General features: G+C 46.5%; 1 long non-coding RNA gene across 1 annotated transcript in view; it reads right to left on the bottom strand.

The window, feature by feature from the left end:
* Nucleotides 1–857, bottom strand: part of LOC132452739 (uncharacterized) — a 101,623-nt gene extending 100,766 nt beyond the window's left edge. Inside the window, exon 1 of the long non-coding RNA XR_009524482.1 lies at nucleotides 504–857. This is a non-coding gene — a long non-coding RNA (uncharacterized LOC132452739). The remainder of the gene's footprint in view (nucleotides 1–503) is intronic.
* Nucleotides 858–18,577: the final 17,720 nt, after the last annotated feature.

Raw genomic sequence — 18,577 nt, 5'->3', positions numbered from 1 at the left:
GGGGAGCGAGTTCTGCTCAAAGAGCTGAAGTTTCAGATGAGAACCAAAGTTTTGTGCTGTTTGATATTTTTTGGCAAATGTTTGAAAGAAAAGTTGAAATAAGGGAAGAAAACGGTTGATTCGGTTGGATTTTGTTTATTCATCACAGAGCCGACTGAGATGAAGTTGATTAAGGTAATTAGTTTATTCTCAGTTCTGAATGGCACTAATCATTGCTTTTTGTGATGATCATTTTCTATTGTCGCCAGCGGGGTTTAAGACATTCCTAGTGAAATTAAAATACAGCCAATTTGCAAGTCTAGTTTCTCCTAACCCTAGGTTGTTTTGTTTGGTATCCAGGTATATAATTAGGATGTATTAAAGGGGACATATTATACCAGGTGTGAGTGTGATTAGCCTTACAAGCCGTTTCGAAAATCTGCCCCATATGACATCACTCTCACACCTGCTGGTATAAAATGTCCCCTTTAAACTATCTTCCTAATCAAGCGACCTCCCTTTACGTATACTCTAGACCAGGGGTGCCCAACCAGTCGATCGCGATCTACCAGTCGATCGCCGACAGATCCCAAGTCGATCACGAGGGGTGAAAAAAAAAATATATAATAATAATAATTTAATTAATTTTTTGAATAAAATAAAATTTGCGCGGCACATATACGCGCGGTAGCGCATGCGCTGTCAACAGCAGTTGAAAGCCGTCAACAGTAGTTACACACTCCTAAACGTTGGCATGGCTGAGGGGAAACGAGCTAAGACCTACCATTTTCACCCTGAGTGGGAGGAAGATCATTGATTATCGTTGAGAAGGTGCCGTGCGCAGACGGAATGAAACCCCCACTGAAGTCCGTAGGTTCACGATGGGCACCCCTGCTCTAGACTTTATCATTTCCCCTGTATCCTCCCCTCATTCTAATGCCATTCACATTTGACTCATCCTACTGTCCATTCAATGAGTAATCTAGATGAAATATGCAAGTATTTAAAGTTCACCGGTAGCCAGAGGGTGGAGGCTGTGTTTCATACGTGGCATTGTTTCTCTGAACAGCATCCAGCAGTGTAATACATTATTAAAACAGATTATTCAGCCTCCCTCCACTGCTATAAATGATACATTTCCATTTTTTGTGGGATTTGGAGAGAGCTGCTAAATGTCACCCGGGCCTTTGTGTGGGGTTTGGCAGCGGCCGCATCGCAACGCAAAGACGGCGCCCTCTTGAACAAACATGGCGGCAACTCTCAACTCCCGCACGCACGCCAGCCAGTGTCCGACCGCCCAGAACTCGATGGTTCCAGCCAAAGTCTCTCGCTCGGCCCGCCCGGTGACATTTAGCGGCACAGCGTGTGTCGTTTAGTTCCGGCTGTTTGGCACGCTGCATCAAGGCCCAGTAGGTCTTTACTGCTTCATTATAATAGAATCAGAGATGCCAAGGCTTCGAAGGACGCTTCAAAACCCAATCCGCTCCTCTAGCTTTCTCGCCAAAACCAGGCCCATCTAAGTATGCGGGCGGAATGAAAATGTTATTATATCAACGGATCCCCTTTGTTTGTTTGCTTTGTGTTATTTCGGCGGAGGAAATGCACCTCGACTGGGTTGAGAATGAAACTCCAAATACGATTGAGCTTACTCAATCACGCAGGGATATGCAGACTTTATTACAGTATATTTGGCCTTCCTTACAGAAATAAACACCCATATTTTTTGGAATTTTCATGAATTTTCCAAAACGTAGTTGTTGTTTTTAAAACATGTTTTTCTTTTTTCTTTAATAGTGTTTCACAGTTGGTCTTCTTACAGTTACTGAACTACAGTATGTCCTTAACCATCAGTTTGTTGTTATCTTATAGGCAGTGTAGTTGTGCCAGGCTGTGCCTTAAGTCCAGGTCAAATGACTGATCGGGTCCTGATAAGGGATTCTTCCCACCTTGCTTTCCCAGCATGCCCTCTCCAAAACATCCTGCCCTCTCTGAGATGAACTCTGTTCACTAAGCCGTCCACATGATGAGTTTAACCATACACCTACAACACATGCAATTAGATATACGAATATAATGTCTTCCTCACCAGGATTAACAACAAAAACTTTGTCTGTAATAAACGAGATAAAGGGAATATGTCCAACACTCCTTCCTATTCGAGAAACCGCCATGCCTTTTGCGAACTATTCAGATCCTGAGAGGGGCATGTACCCCCACAGCAAGGCCGCCCGTAAAAGCTTGCAAATCTACGTTCAGTTAAGACCCTCTTTAGCTTGAGTTCATTGTTGTTATTTGTAGTTGTTAAGGTCCACAATGGTTTGAAGTTTAGAAAGTTATAGAAGCAGAACTCTTGAGACAGTGGAGTGGTTTCCCGGAGGTACTGATTCCACATTTGACCCCGCGCAGAGAGACCACTGCAGTTAGTTTGGGGCCGCGATCGCCCGCTTGTCTGATCACACCGACCAAAACATATCAGGACCCTCGTTATCCCTGCTGGGACTGGAGAGATCCAGGAGAGATGAGAGCTGTCCAGTGAACCAGCGCATAAGCCAGTCCAAAGGTCCAACACGAAACAACCATCGCTCAACGTCTCAAATAAACTGCCATTCCTCTTGTCTCATGCGAGTCGGTTAGCTAGCATAGGTTAGCTAGATGGTGAATTTGGAGTTGAGTACCACTATTTAAGTTATTGTTTAGAACGTTCAATCAAGTTAGGGTTAAGAAGGCTTACTTTCAATTCTCTTGTTCAGATTTCCCATGTTAAGTTTTGTCTTGTTTTGTTTATCTACTGCTATTCAAACCCCTTTATTTCTGTGAATACGCCTCATTGCAATTAACAGAGGAAGACGTGCTCAGCGTTGACAGCTCGTAGAATCACTGACCTGGACAATAGCTTCAGCTTCAGACGGATTACAAAAGGCTAGGTTAATTGATGTCTCGTGTGTAATCTCATTCCTAATGTCAGTTATATTCTGAAGTGGCGGCCCATTCAAGTAGAAAAATAATCAAAGATATGTTTGGATCAGTTTAAGCCACTTAATCACGCTACACCAGTAAACAACCTCCCGGAGAATGGAGGTATCTTGTCCTTGACGCTCACACTCCATAAATCTTGCGCCTTACAACACCTTGTGGCCTAAATGCAACGGTGTCCTTCCCGTTTAATGTCCTCATCAGACTCGAGTGCATAACCTCGATTTAATGTCGGTCATGTCTGACGACTGCGAGTGGCCCAGGAATATACACAAATAAAGAATAATGGACAGCTCATAATTGTTATCAGCCCCCACTCTTTCAGAAAGAGGAGGTCCGGTGTGCGAGGCACAAACTCAAGGAACAAGTTTGTTGTTTGTTGATATCTCAAATCAGACTTCAGATTAATACCTGAGGTCTGATGGCGGATGAAATCAAATCATGGTTGACAGGGCTTTGCACTTTCTTTCACTTCATATTTGTCTCTGCCAATCGTGTTGCGTAATTTACGAACACACACTCAGGCCAGTGGTAGTAAACTGTAAAAAAGGTGTTGAGGTTTTAAATCAACACTGTGTGGACTTACCATTGTAGAAATACACTTATTAATATCCCGTTCTGAAAGCTTCTTCTACTCACGTGAAGCGAGTTTATTGAGTCAGATATCCTGCAGAAGAGTTTTCTTCGGTAGAATATCTCAGTTTCCGTTACCTTCTCAAGCTCTATATCGTCTTCCTCCAGAAGCGTTCAGCTACGACGTAGTCGGACTGCTGAATCGAGGATTACTAGTTCTGTAACAGAGAAGTCTGTCTTCTCTCACTGGATCACTGTGGAGCTAGTGGAGGTGAGCTCTTTTAGCCTCATTGTGGCCACGGCTATTTTAAACGCTGGAGAAACCGGCCTATTTTATCAGCCCAGGATTGTCCACCCACTCATTTGCAGCCACCCGTTCCAGACCTAACGAGCCGTGCATGTCATCCTGCTCATTATTCGCTGTTGCACCGTGGTATTAACCACGGAAAGTTTGGGTTGGAAATAACATTCACTGTTTTAGAGACAAAGCTGCATAGAAGTGCTGCTGGTGTTATAATAATGAACCTAACCCTTTGGCCTCTCATTATTATGTCTGAATATCTGAATATGATTCGGAGTAAAACTCTGAGGTTAATGCTATTGTGAGCAGATGATCTGGAATGTATTGTTCGTTATTTTTACCTTGATTGACATAAGTGATGCGAAGTTCGGATATTTTGTCGGACTCTGATCTTGGGATCTTGTTCATTCAAACGACCAACTTTTTTCGGAACGGATCGTTCCTTTGCGCACAGAAATAATGCATGTCATATTCTTACTAGTGAAGCTGAGAACAATGAAAAATTTCTCAAGGTTGGGAAAAAAAAAAAGACAACCACGCAAAACTGGACCGAGTGCAGAGTACTTAGGAATCAAAGACAATGAAATGTTTTCGGTAGTACATAACGGTTACATCCCTGAGGTACAAAGCATTGTTCAACAAAATGCATTCAAACCTTACTGTTAAATTGATTTTAACAAGAGCTAAAAACATGATGGCTAAAAGACGTTTACAACACAAAGCGTTCTGCAGACTTCGTCTGCATGGACTGCAGTTATTCAGCGCTTTTCTATCCAGTGGCCGCTCAAAGCACTTCACAATACTACCTAACCATCGCCCATTCTTGCACCCATTCTTGCACACATTCACACTCCGGGAGCGGAGTCAACCATGCAAGGCGACAGCCAATTCATCATCATCATCATCATCGCCTACTACCCCTTCTGGGGCTTAGGCCGCAAACAAGAGTTCTCCATGCATCCCGGTCCTGGGCCAACATCTCAAGCTGTCCCCAAGTGTAGCCCATTTTCTTGGCGTCTGCCTCCAAGTCTCTACGCCAGGTGTTTCGCGGCCGACCTCTCTTTCTTTTCCCTTGGGGATTCCACTTGAGGGACTGTCTTGTGGTGTTTGTGGCTGGTTTACGGAGAGTATGGCCTATCCATCTCCAACGTCGTTGGAGCCAATTCATCAGCAGCAGTTAAAGGTTGGGTATGGGATTTGCGAAACGCCAGCAGATTTTGAAAATACACAACTCAAATGGTCCTAGGAGCGCCTAGGATTATTCTTGATTTCAGTTTTTCTCTTTCAGCGTTTTTATTATCAATTACTCTCTGAAAAAGAGTTTTCCTTCTCTTTGCTGGCGGTGGTGGTGGTGGTGGTGGTGGGGATGGTGGCGTCTTGTCTGCCATGGAAATTGTCTTCTACTGCTAGGTCCAAATGTGGATTAACTAGTTCCAGTAGCTACCGCAGGATAACAACAAACAGGAGCTTGCTCTGGGTCACGAGTACTGCACGAAGGGGTCGCGCGCGGGGGAGGGGGAGTGCAGTACGACCGTTTGATTGACGTACTTACTGTCCAATGCAACTCGGTGGCAATGGAAATGATTGGCTGGAGTTTTTCGAGCCCTGCCCGTTCCACAGATGATTGACTTGTTTAATTTTCATGGCAGTACTTCTAACTCAGTGGCTGTAAGCGGGTTATGATAAGGATTTCAAGTAATTTTGCAAAAATGGCCAAAAAAGCGAATTCCATACCCAACCTTTAAGGTCAGGTCTCCTGCTGAGGGACACCTCGACACTCAGCGAGCAGGAGCCGGGGATCGGACTAGCAACCTTCCGGTTACAAGTCACCCCGCTCTACCTCCTGAGCCTCTGCCGCCCTGTGTGATTATTCTCATGCCTGTGCATGTGTCGGTGTGTTCATGCATGCCCCAGTACAATTGGCTCTATTCTCCTCATGTCCCAACGGGGTTCATAGCCCCCCCCCCCCCCCCCCCCCCCACACACACACACACACACACACATACCAGAAGACCAGGGATGCTCCGGTTAATCGCACAAAGTGACCTTTGACCCAGGCGGCGGCTACCAGCCCTCCTCTGAGTCTCCGTCCAGGAAGCCATGAGGACAGCCTAACAAGGGCCTCTGGACAGGCCTGTTTTACCAGAACCCTCCCTGGGATACCAGTGTTGTTGGCCCTGAACACAGACCCTTATCTCAGCTCCTCCCAAGCATGGCGCCTCCCTCCTCTCCACCCCCCCCCCCCCCTCCTCTCCAACCCCCCCCTCCTCTCCACCCCCCCCCCCCCCCTCCTCTCCAACCCCCCCCCTCCTCTCCACCCCCCCCCCCTCCTCTCCACCCCCCCTCCTCTTCAACCTCCCCCCCTCCTCTCCAACCCCCCCCTCCTCTCCACCCCCCCTCCTCTTCAACCTCCCCCCCTCCTCTCCACCCCCCCCCCCCTCCTCTCCCCCCCCCCTCCTCTTCAACCTCCCCCCCCCCTCCTCTCCACCCCCCCCTCCTCTCCAACCCCCCCCCCCTCCTCTCCACCCCCCTCCTCTTCAACCTCCCCCCCTCCTCTCCAACCCCCCCCTCCTCTCCAACCCCCCCCCCTCCTCTCCACCCCCCCTCCTCTCCACCCCCCCTCCTCTCCAACCCCCCCCCCCTCCTCTCCACCCCCCCTCCTCTCCACCCCCCCTCCTCTCCAACCCCCCCTGCTCTCTATCCCCCCCTCCTCCTCTCAACCCCCCCTCCCTCCTCTCCACCCCCCCTCCCTCCTCCTCCCCCCCCCCCGTCCCTCCTCTCCACCCCCCCTCCCTCCTCCTCCTCCCCCCCCGTCCCTCCTCTCCAACCCCTGACCTATTGAAGCCAAGGACCCAAGAACACCTTGCTCTGCTGCTCCACACACGCATGCGATCACACACACACACACATGCACATGTACGTACACACACACACACACAAACACACACACACACACACACACACATATATACACGCTCATGTCAACACCCACCCACACTATATGCACACACACAAAATAGCATACTCATGTACACACACACACACACACACACACACATACGTACACACACACACACACTCCCTCTTGCACACACACAGAGGCCGGGGCGGCGAGGAGCTGAGCGATCAGGAGCAGCGAGAGGTTCCCCCACACCTGAGACATCATCTCCACTCGTTAGTTCAGGCTGCTATCACTAACGGATGACCGCCGACGCCTCCCTGGATCCCCGGCCACGAGCCCCCGCCTCAGCCAATCAGGGGAGGCGGAACGTCAGGCCCATTCAGGAGAGAGCTCATGATCAGCTCGTTAGGTCTGCTCTCTCTCTCTCTCTCTCTCTCTCTCTCTCTCTCTCTCTCTCCCCCCCCTCCCTCTTGGTCTATCTCTTTATCTTATTTTCTCTCCCCTCTCTCATTACCTTTCTATCTCGCTCTCCCTCTCTCTCTATTGCCATATCTCTTCTCTCTCACCAGCCCTCTCTCCCTTCTTTCTCGCCCTCCCTTTCTCTATCTTCATATCTTTATGCATCTTTAAATCTTTCCTTCTCTCTCGATCTCCGTCTACATCTCGTCAGTATTTCGTAGCTCCACGATCCATCCCAGTGTGGTCAACGTTCAAGAAATATGAAAAACAGAACCCAACCGAGAGAGGGAGAGAACCTGTCCGGGATGTGACGTTCGAGCGACTTAACGACTCTATTCATTCACTGACCTTGAAATTAGCCGGTCATTAATAATCGCTGTAAACGATTGAGACATGGACGCGCCTTGATGGGAAAATCTTTAACTTGTTCAGGCCCAAAATCACCCGTCTCTCCGCGGCAGTGGCTCGCGGCGCGTTCGATCCCTCCTGAGTTCCCGCCCAAAGCGACGCCGCCATGCGCCTCTGGTTGCCACGGTGATCCTGTTTTTGTGTTCCCAGAATTGTGCGCAGACGATGTTAATCAGGCGAGTTGTGATTGATTTTTTTTTTTGTCAAGGCTGTCTCGGGCTTACAACGCAGGTACTCCTTCCACACGTCTTTTGTTGTACTACTTGTCAGAAAATTACCTTTTTTTTCTTTTTTTGTACCTACCTACGAATAATACAGAGGAATGGGACTGAATAGGAATTAAACATTGGCTGAAAAATGACAAGTACACCCTGACAAGTAACACTGAGAAACACACGCTGCCTTCCACACTCATAAAAATACACACACACTGGCTCGTACACACTGACAGATGCACACAAACACTAACAAATACACCCACACACAAACTGACAAACACGCACACACACATACACACAGAAATGCATACTGCCCCATCTCGGTGCCATTAGTGGAGCACACAAACCAGATGTCTCGCAAATATCGTCCATCTCATTTTCACGCACACGCACATAAACAGACACGCACGCACACACACACACACACACACACACACACACACACACACACACACACACACACACACACACACACACACACACACAGTAATTCCCTTGTCTTCTACAGTGAGAGAGCCGACAAAGCCGCTTGATCTTGTGGACATTTTTCCGTTTATTTTCTCCTAGCCGGTCGTAGCAGAGCTCCCGATGCATAATCCCCGCTATTATTCTCCCCCTCTGATGCTGTGTGATCGCTTAATGGTTTGTTTGCGTGCTTCTTCCACCCGACAGCCGTACCAAAGCCTCCTGCCCCGCCCCTCACCCCCCCCCCCCCCCCCCCCCCCCCGACAACCCACACCCTGCCGTCACTGTCTCCGGATCTCTTTACGCGGCCCAGCGCTTATTTTTCAGAGATCCGGGGCAGCGGCGAGTACCTTGGCACGGACAAGCACACCGCAAGCCTCATTCATTTAGAGGCCGCCGCCGGCGCGCGGCCGCTCCTGTTTGTGTCTGACAGCGGGGGAGAAATGCTTCCTAACAGAGCGTTAGCAGCTGATTCAACCCCGGAGGTCGGCCCTGTTCTCCTAATCCACCGCGCTTCACCACGGCCTCAACGTCCACCGCGTGGGGAGGGGGAGAGAGGGAGAGAGGGCAGCGGAGAGGTTGGGGGGAGGGGGTGCTGATACGAGAGGGCATCTGGAGACGGGTAGCGACTTTGATGGACGGATGGGGAGCGACAGCTAGGGAGAGATAAAGACAGATGGAGACAAATACAGATAATGATGAAGGGATAGATAAAGAAATAGGCACTGTGATACAGAGGGACAGACCGACAGAGAGAGAGGTACACAGAGAAAGGGAGGGGGGATAGAGAGAGACAGGAGAAAGGGAATGATTGAGGTCTGGAAAAACAGACACAGACATGTCAGGAAAGGACGAGATCGAGAAAGATTAGGACAGAACGGAAAATAAATAGAGATAGAAGTGGAGACAAGTAGAGGAAGAGAAGGATGGAGGGAGAGGAAAGGAAAAGAGACATACAGAAAGATCGAGATGGAGAAAGAGAATAGAGAGATATACTGAAAGATCGAGATAGAGAAAGAGAATAGTGAGATATACTGAAAGATAAAAAGACAGAAAGATGGAGAGATACATAGAAAGATAGAGAGAACAAAGAGATAGAGAAAGAGGTCGAAGCAGATAGAGAGAGAGATGATGATGGAGCGCGATAGAAGAAAAGAGGAAGATATAGCGAGCGATAATGGGAGAGGCAGAGACGAAGAGAGAAGGACAGAGGAAGAGAGGTTGAGACTGATAAGGATAGAGCGAGATAGGAAGATAGAAGAAAAGAGGTAGAGACGGAGAGAAAGATAAAGCGAGAGATAAAGACAGAAGAAGGGAGGTAGAGACAGAGAAATGAGGATAGAGGAAGAGAGGCAGAGGCAGATAATGATAGTTCATGATACTTGGGTCTCGGGCTGTGCTCCTCATGGCTACAGTTATTCTCCTGATGTCTGGTCGGGCTTTAGAGATCATTGGTTGCTCGACACCCTGGAACACTGGCTGGCTGATCCTCTGCCTGCCGGCTGGCCGTAGGAGAACACATCCCAACATCCTCCGGTACACAGCCCACCACGCTCACACACACACACACACACAGGTTCACACAGAGACTCGCACACGTACAGATGCACCCACACACACATTCCTACATGCATGCAAACACACAAACACACATAGGCATGCATGCACACATACTCTAGTACAAAGTGAGTCCCGCTCAAACACACACACACACACACACACACACACACACACACACACAGGTTCACGTAGATGGAATGATGGGATCTGATGTATGATCAAAACTATTCTCCAATCTTCATTCAAGTTGTATCATCTTATGAATGGGTGAATGTATGAATACGTGAATGTGTTATGGCTTAATGTGTGTATGATTGTCTGAATGTTTATAGGATTGGTAAATGTTTGTATGATTGGATGAGTATGTCTGTGGGTGGCGGGCGGTGAATGTCTGTAGGAATGTTTGGTAAACGCTTGCAATAAAATGCAATCCTTGTCTCATTTCGAAGGCAATTCCTAAAATGAAAAAGCCTTCCTCAATGTGTTTATTAATACTCTTTTACATTGTGTGTGTTTTCGTTTGAGTGCTATTCTTGGGTTAAATTACCGCATGATTTGTTCTTCTCTGCAATGCTGCAGATCCTCAAATGTTCATGTTCAGAAAGGATAAACTACAGATTCAACCCTTCAAGGAATAGACTGCGCCACCGACCTAAATTAAAGTCTCCACATTTCATCTTAATCCACTGTTGTTATCTGGTGTTGATAGACCGAGGCACAGGGGGTCGACGTATTCTTAGAACCGTCATAATCCATTAGAGGAGCATTGAAAAACGCTTCATTATCCACGAGCACGCTGGGTTCTTCTGTGTTTAACATCAGCAGCACCACCCAATAGGCTGGGCTCGTTCCCCTGGGCTGCCGGAGGAAGCGGGCCAGAGCACAGACACTGCTGTAGCGTGGCTTCCACAACCGCCATGTTATAAGGATGGCATAGGGTTAATGTGAGGCCAGATGTACAGTACTAGGACAGTAATATGAATTAGACAGAGATTAACAAAAATTATTAAGATACACACACAAAACAATCACCCTCCCCCCTCATCTTTCAGGACGGGCGGTTTCGTTAGTTGAATATTTAACTATTGTTAATTTAGCACTTTTAATTAAGGAGCAGGTAGGGGTTAAGGGTGACCTGCGAGGAAGCATATTATGTAGACTGCAGACAGGGATTTGATTCCAGACCCAAAGATTCAGAAACTTGGTAAATGAGTAATGTAGAATATTTTTGCCTCAAGGACCCAGAAAGTCCGTAAGGATATATGCTTCTGTACCTTCACTGGAGACATGCCCCCTACCAGCCGGCCACCTCAACACCTCCACTACCACCCCTGTCCCAAAAAGGCCAAAGACCACAGGACTTACAGGACTGAGTGAAGCTAATGACTACTGAAGAAAGCGGAGACATTTATGGACTCCAGGACGTCGCTATTGAGTTAGAAACGGCAGAGTCATGCAAATAAAACATTTGTGCAAATGAGCCAACTTATTCAATCAATTAAAAGTCAGCTTCTGAGTTGGCCAGGGACCACTTAGAATATTTTGTAAGCGATAATTTGGCTCATGCAACCGCACGCATTTTCTTCAGGAAATTCATCGGCATGGCTCGCATCTTACACCGACGGCTTAGTTCAGAGTGCTTATGAGGAAATACATGCACGTCTCTTCCATATTGGAGAGAAACACGACAGTGTTCACAAGCCAACGTGGCTCACAAGGATGAGATGTACCTTTGGGTCCCAAGGTGTGTCTGTCTTCTTTGTGGCTGAGGTTATTCTTTCTTTCCGACACAGTTCTGGCTTGTTTATTACCTTGGCCGATGAGGTCATGTTCTATACCCTTTTGTCTGTCTGACAATCTGTTTCTCTTTGTGTGGGTTTTCTCGAAAATTTGAACACAGATTTTCACAGCATTTTGTTCTCATGGCTTTGGGTAACACCACCAAAGAATGATCTTGAAAGGTTTGTGAAGAGGTCATGACGATTGTTGGGTGACCTCCCTAGCATTGCCCTCTTCCTGTTTTCTTGGAGTTCACCTATAGACCCTTTTACAGCCAACGTCATCAAATAGTTGCGTGCGCATGCCGGCAACAGAAGTGGTATTGTTTCCCAGTCGTTCTGACTCATACACGAGGTAGCAACTGACTAGCAAGAGTTTAAAAGTGGATCAAAAAAGGTTTCCAGCATCAAAATGTCTGGTTGTTGCGTATATGGTTGTCAGAATCGATATTCCACCGGCGGACTAAAGTTGTATAGGATTCCGACAGGATCACAACCATTTAAGAGCAACCGGCGGCGTCTGTGGCTGCAGGCGATTAAACGTGTTGACTGGAATGAGGACATAATACAAAATTCTGATTTCACCACATAAAACTCAGAGTCTATGTCATGGTATTTGACGTTCTGTACATGACCACAGACAACGTATTCATAAGCATCATCCAGTGACTTATAGGCTCGCAATTTCTCTGGTGTACAAGCTCGGTTTCTCTATTAAATACGTAAGGGATAATGTATAGAACGCTGGTCATTATCGAGAAAATAAGCCCCGACAGGGCGAACAGGACACCGACGCGCAGCAGAGGTGTCCTGTTCGCCATGAAGGGGCTTATAAAAATAATTCACGCCGGAAGTTGTGAAGTGCACATGCAAGTGAACGGAACGTTGAAAAGACCCATGTAATAAGTATATATATATCTGGCCACTGTATATTCGGCCACTTGCTGAAGTCTTCAACCCACTCATTAATAGTACACGGATGTGGAAGTCGGACACCATTTGTCAAAGTCAAATTGTTGAAGTAAAATTCGCGATCTTGTGTTGATAATTCCCTCGCATAGCTTGACAAGCTGTTGATCTCTGCCATACTTCTGTTGCCAGACTGAAAAAAAATCTGTCTCCATATTACAGAAAAATGATTGCGAACCACTGCTGTAAGGCATGCAGAGCGCGCCCTCTTCTGCTGAGATCTCCTTGATGATGCGTGTCTTGTGCGGCCCCCACCACTACATACCATGTTAAAAAGCGACGTACAATAAGTACATTTCTCAGAAGAAAGAGAAAGAAGAATATATCGCTGTCAGTATATAGGGATTGGGATCGAAACCCGGTTCCATCAAGGACCCGGTTCCACTTTTTTCAAATCCCGAAAATCATTAACGTTTGGGCCTATAGATTCCACTATCGAGTCCCATGGTTCATTTATTATTATTTTTGTAACGTAATGTTGTGTCCCTCGAGTCGCGTCAAGGCATTTAAATCAAATCAATCCAATCACTGCCGCGTGTCCACCAATGTTTTTGAATGGAACTGTAAGAAAACAAGTATTGCATGTAAGACAAGTGAAGTTTGGCAGTTAACTTTGCTCGCGAGGATGGCTGAACAGGCGAAAATCATTTATTGCTAAGGGGGGAACACAACCTCAATGGCCAAGCACATTAGCATTGTGCATCAAATAAAGGCCAAATGCAGTACCTTCGACTGTCTCCGAGTGGAAAAGACTCTGTGTCCCCCTTCTCCTGCCGCACCACTGACTTAATCAACCTCAACCATGAGCGGTAATCGCACACATTAATCGCTAGTCCCGTCAGTTAAAAATAGATCCAATTGTGAAATCTGTGTTGTAATCAGCAGCATACAAGCTAATTATCTTAAAAAGTAAATAAAGTGTCAGATGTGCTGCGTGATGATGTGTTGAGGTTGGCTCAGTAAAACGACTGTTATCATGATGCGTTAAAATCTAAAATAAAGAAACGTTAAATTTCGTTTTTGGTGAGAAACATGAGTAATCCTGTATTACTCACGTTTCTGTCTTACTAATACAGTTGTATAGTGCTCTAGTCATTTTAGTATATATAATTAAAACTACTGATGTCAATATTTATTTAAGAATTACAATATTTTATTTTAAATACAATTAGTTATTTCCTCATCACTAAAAACGCTTCGTATTTCCTCCAATGAATAGATAAGTATCGATAGTGGATCGATAAAGACTCAGATCGTTAAGGAGTATCGAAAATGGCATTGATATCAATAAATATTAATGATCCCCTTCCCTATCGGTATACTAAGGATGTTCATAGAGCTAAGTGCCAAGCACTAACAATCGCTAGGTTAACCCATTCCCTGTATACAACAAAGAAAGCTAGGATAAGATGCTACTCAATGCTAAGTACTATTACGTTTTTACATTAAGTGCCAGGACGTAAAACTCACAATGAGTGTGTAGCAGAGATGGGGGGACTCGAGTCAAAAACTTGACTCGAGTCCGACTCGAGTCGCCAGTTTTGCGACTTGTGACTTGCTTGACCAACACTAACGAAAGACTTGACTTGACTTTGACTTGCCCCTTCCTGACTTGTGACTTGACTTGACTTGAGTCATGCGACTTGCCAAGTCATTGCAGTCTTGTTAAATATTTTAAATAATAATAATAAAAAAAATATTAGATGAACATTGTTTTATTGTGCGCGAGTGCTCCTGACCTGCAACCTGGCAACCCGCCCTCTTCCACGCAACGTGACATTCCTGCATGAGTCTAGTGAGTGATCATGAGCAGAGATGGAAGGCGCTCCGACCAACATCCCGAAAATAATCAGTTTTGGCTATAAAGATTACACAACAACACAAAATAAAAGAGGAGCGACATGCAAAATCTGCAATGTCAAAATTACGGATTTGCCAAGCACCACGTCGAATTTCATCCGACATTTCAGGACGGCACATAAAGAAAGGTGAGTAACATGTTGCAAACCTAGATGGATTAACGTCCTTGATTGTCATTTTGCTACTTGGCTGCTGACATTAGTGAGAGTACTACCCCTCTCGCTCTCTCTCTCTCTCTCTCTCTCTCTCTCTCTCTCTCTCTCTCTCTCTCTCTCTCTCTCTCTCTCTCTCAAACACGCACACACACACACACACACACACACACACACACACACACACACACATCACACACATCACACACACACACAAATTAAAAGCTGTTTGACATTCATTCATGTTGAGCTGATTCATTACGTAACTTATCTTCTTACATTTCAAAAAAATGACACAGGTTTGATGAAATACAGACATTTGAAAAAAACGAATTTGATAATGACTTGACTTGACTTGACTTGACTTGATGATGAGACTTGACTTGCTTGACTAAAGCTGTGCTTGGACTTGACTTGCTTGATCCTCCTTACTGACGACTTGGACTTACTTGAGACTTGAGGGCTAAGACTTGCGACTGACTTGAGACTTGCATGTATGGGACTTACTCCCATCTCTGGTGTGTAGAGTAAGTGCCAGTACGTGCAACACAAAATAAGTGAGTACATTAAGTGCCAGTACGTGCAACACACAATAAATGCGTACATTAAGTGCCAGGAAGTACAACACACAATAAATGCGTACATTAAGTGCCAGAAAGTACAACACACAATAAATGCGTACATTAAGTGCCAGGAAGTACAACACACAATAAATGCGTACATTAAGTGCCAGGACGTACAACACACAATCAGTGCATAAGAGCGGTGAGGGGGGGAGACTACGCAGAGTCACCAAGAACAACATAAGGTTCACGCTCCTACCCAGGGCTGTCACAGCAGATTTATTTCTATCCAGGAAGGATTCCTGCATAAAAGTGAATTCCGAACACGGTCCAGCGCCGGTTGGGGACGTTGCACCTGCGCTCCGATCCGCCACATCGGATCACAAAAGTCGGTTTGAATGTCAAGTGGAACCGAAAGCCCCCGTCGGGGTTCTGTGAAGAGGATACCCCGGGGGTTCCTTCCTTTAGGACATGTGAGGTCACTTCCTGTCCTGAAGCAGAGGGACACAGCCTCAGAACAACGCCATCCGTATCGACTCAAGAGTGTCCTACTCCCTCCCCCCCCCCCCCCCCCCCCCCCCAGGCCAGATGGAGGGGGGGACAAAATGGCTGCTTGCCAGGGGGTGTTTGAAGGAGAAGTAAGAGATCGCCTCGGGTTGCTTCAACAGTCCACCGACTCAAATCTCAAATTCGTTAGGTTCAAACAAAGGTTTGAAGGCATGGAATAATAATATATCTCATTGTGTCTGGGAGATTCCAGGTGTGGTTTGAGCGCAATAAAAGTTTTCAAGTTTATTTATTATACTGGTAAGGGAATTCACGTTGCCAGTGTCACAATACACTTAAAATTCCAAAACAATTAAAAACTTGGCTTATCGTTACTCATTACAGAACAGACTGAGCTGTTCAATATATGGTATTTCTGTCTGTCTGTCTGTCTGTCTGTCTGTCTGTCTGTCTGACAGAATTTCTTTGTCCATATCTCGACTTAGCGTTATTAGAGAACAGACAGAAAAGACGGTAACATAGTGGAGAGTTTGGTAACCAAACACAAGCCCGGCTGGAGCTTGCTTGATGTGGTATCTCTGTTCATTTCAGGGTCCATTCCGGTTGAAGTGTCCATTGAGAGGGCGAATAGGTAAATAATAGACCTGTTTTGTGATCTCGTGCTAACAGGCTGGTTTGAATTGCAGGCTATCGTAGATCATTTAAACTCGAAGGCAGGCTCCGCTCTATGAATAAGAATTGTTCAGGGCGATGCCTTTTTGGTCTGTCTCTTAAATACTTAACTATTTGGTGATTTAGCATATTTAATTAAAGAGCCGGTTAAGGGCGACCTGCTCCAGGGAGCCTATAGATAGACTGTAGACATTGGGGATCGAAACCAGACTCTTTAAGGGGTCAAAAACCCTTATCACTCGATGATACCTTCCCCTAATGGTTATCCCCGGCTCTTCCCGGCTGAGTGTTGAGGTGTCCCTGAGCATGGTTGTCGCCCCCTGCATGGTTGACACCGCCGTCGGTGTGCGAATGTGTGAATGTTGGGGCATTATTGTCAAGCGCTTTGAGTGCCCACTGGTTAGAGAAGCGCGGTATAAATGCAGTAAAAGGAGAAAAGAAAAAAAAAGAACGAATAAGTCAGGTGTGCGTTTGTTTGTGCGTGTGTGTGTGTGTGTGTGTCACAAACGCTGCCTTATGATTGGCTGAAGGATTCGCTTGGCAGCATGCACCCTGGGTGGCATAATTCGCTGAGCGATGAAGTAGGGATGTCTCTTGTCAAGAGCAGAACGTCCGCCGTGGGAAATCAACGTGTTTATCACCCGTCAACCGCCTCGGATCGTCTCCAGGCGGGGGGGGGAATACCCTCCATGTGAGAGACAGGCAGACCAAAGTGAAGGTTGTTACTTAGCCGCGTTTTGTCCTGCGTTTGTTTGTTTGTTTGTTTGTTTGTTTGTTGTTTTCCTCAAGACACGTCTGCGCTTCTAGAGACATGTAATATTTATCTTACGAAATGAGTATTTCTCCGAGCGTGGAATTGATTCCCGCCTCAAATCTCGCTATCAAACGGCGTTCCCAGGCGGACGGGCGGCGGCCCATTCAAAGGCGCTTATTCAAAGGTCGGAATCAACAGCACGGCATTCTGGGTAAACGGCGTGCAGACAGAAAGCACCCTGGTGGGAACAGGCTGGGTGGGCGGGGACTAATCCCATCTGAGGCTTTCATCGCTCCCTCAGCTTGTGTGCGTTTGTCTGTCTGGATAGGTGTGTTTAATGTTTATGTGTGTTGGCCTGTCTGGATAGGTGTGTTTAATGTCTGTGTATGTGTTTGTCTGTCTGGATAGGGGTGTTTAATGTGTGTGTTGGTTTTGTGTGTGTAGTTTTGTGCTCAATAAAAGATGTGTTTGTGTTGTTGAACTCTGTGTTTGAACATGTGTGTGTGGGCATGTCTGTATATGTGTGTTGATTTAGAAGATTGAAGTGTGTGTGTGTGTGTGTTTGTTTGTGTGCGGATTGAAGTGTGTTTTGGATAGGTGTGTTCAATAGAAGTTGTGTGTGTGGAGGATAAGTGTGGTTAATGTAGGGTGTGTTTGTGTATCTGTGTGTGTGTGTGTGTGTGTGCATAGGGGTGGGGTCTTGTGAAGTGAGAGCAAGTCAATTCAGTTTAAGTGTGGGTGTCAGTGTGTGCGTGTGTGTTCTTCTGGAAAGGCTTGTGTGCGTGTTTGTGCGAATTACACCTTTATTTGCACACGTTTGACTTTGCATGCGTGCGACCCCCACCTCCTCGTCCTCCGTTGAAGAGCCCCCCCCCCCTCTCCCCTCCGGCGGTCTGAGTCACGTGTTTACGGACGGGAATGAGGCCCCAGTGAATTATCAACGCCTTCCCGCGGGGATAAACCGGCGTCGGTGGAACGGCCGGAAAGAGCAACGCAAGCGGGGATTTAGAGAGAGTTGTCGGTGGAGAGAGGTGTAGAAGAGAGCGCGGTGACATACGCTGAAGACACGTGTGGTCTGCTACTGAGTGCGAAACATCCTGATTAGCATGAGCTCTCTCTCTTACTCTCTCTCTCTCTCGTTCTCTGCACCAGTCTCTCTGCCTCCCTCTGGCTCCTGCTCTCTTACTCACTGAATCTCTTTCTCGTTTGTCCTGTGCCTCATTTGTGTCTTTCTCATTTCTCTTTCTCTCGGTCTGTCGCTTTCTCTCCCTTCTCCCCCTTTCTTTTTCTTTAACGTTCAATCCCTCTCGAGCTGAAGTTCATCCCTCCCTTCCTCTCTCTCTCAAAGACAAAGCAAGTAATATTATATAGTAAATTAAATATATTATTGTCGTTGTTATTATTATGCTGGTATTGACTCTCTTTCTCTCTCCCTCTCTCTCTCCCTCTCTCTCTCCCTATCTCCATCTGTCTCCAAGGCCTCT

The sequence above is a fragment of the Gadus macrocephalus genome, chromosome 23 (genome assembly GCF_031168955.1).
Source record: "Gadus macrocephalus chromosome 23, ASM3116895v1".
Taxonomy (NCBI): Eukaryota; Metazoa; Chordata; class Actinopteri; order Gadiformes; family Gadidae; genus Gadus; species Gadus macrocephalus.
This window is presented reverse-complemented; position numbering and strand designations above follow the sequence as displayed.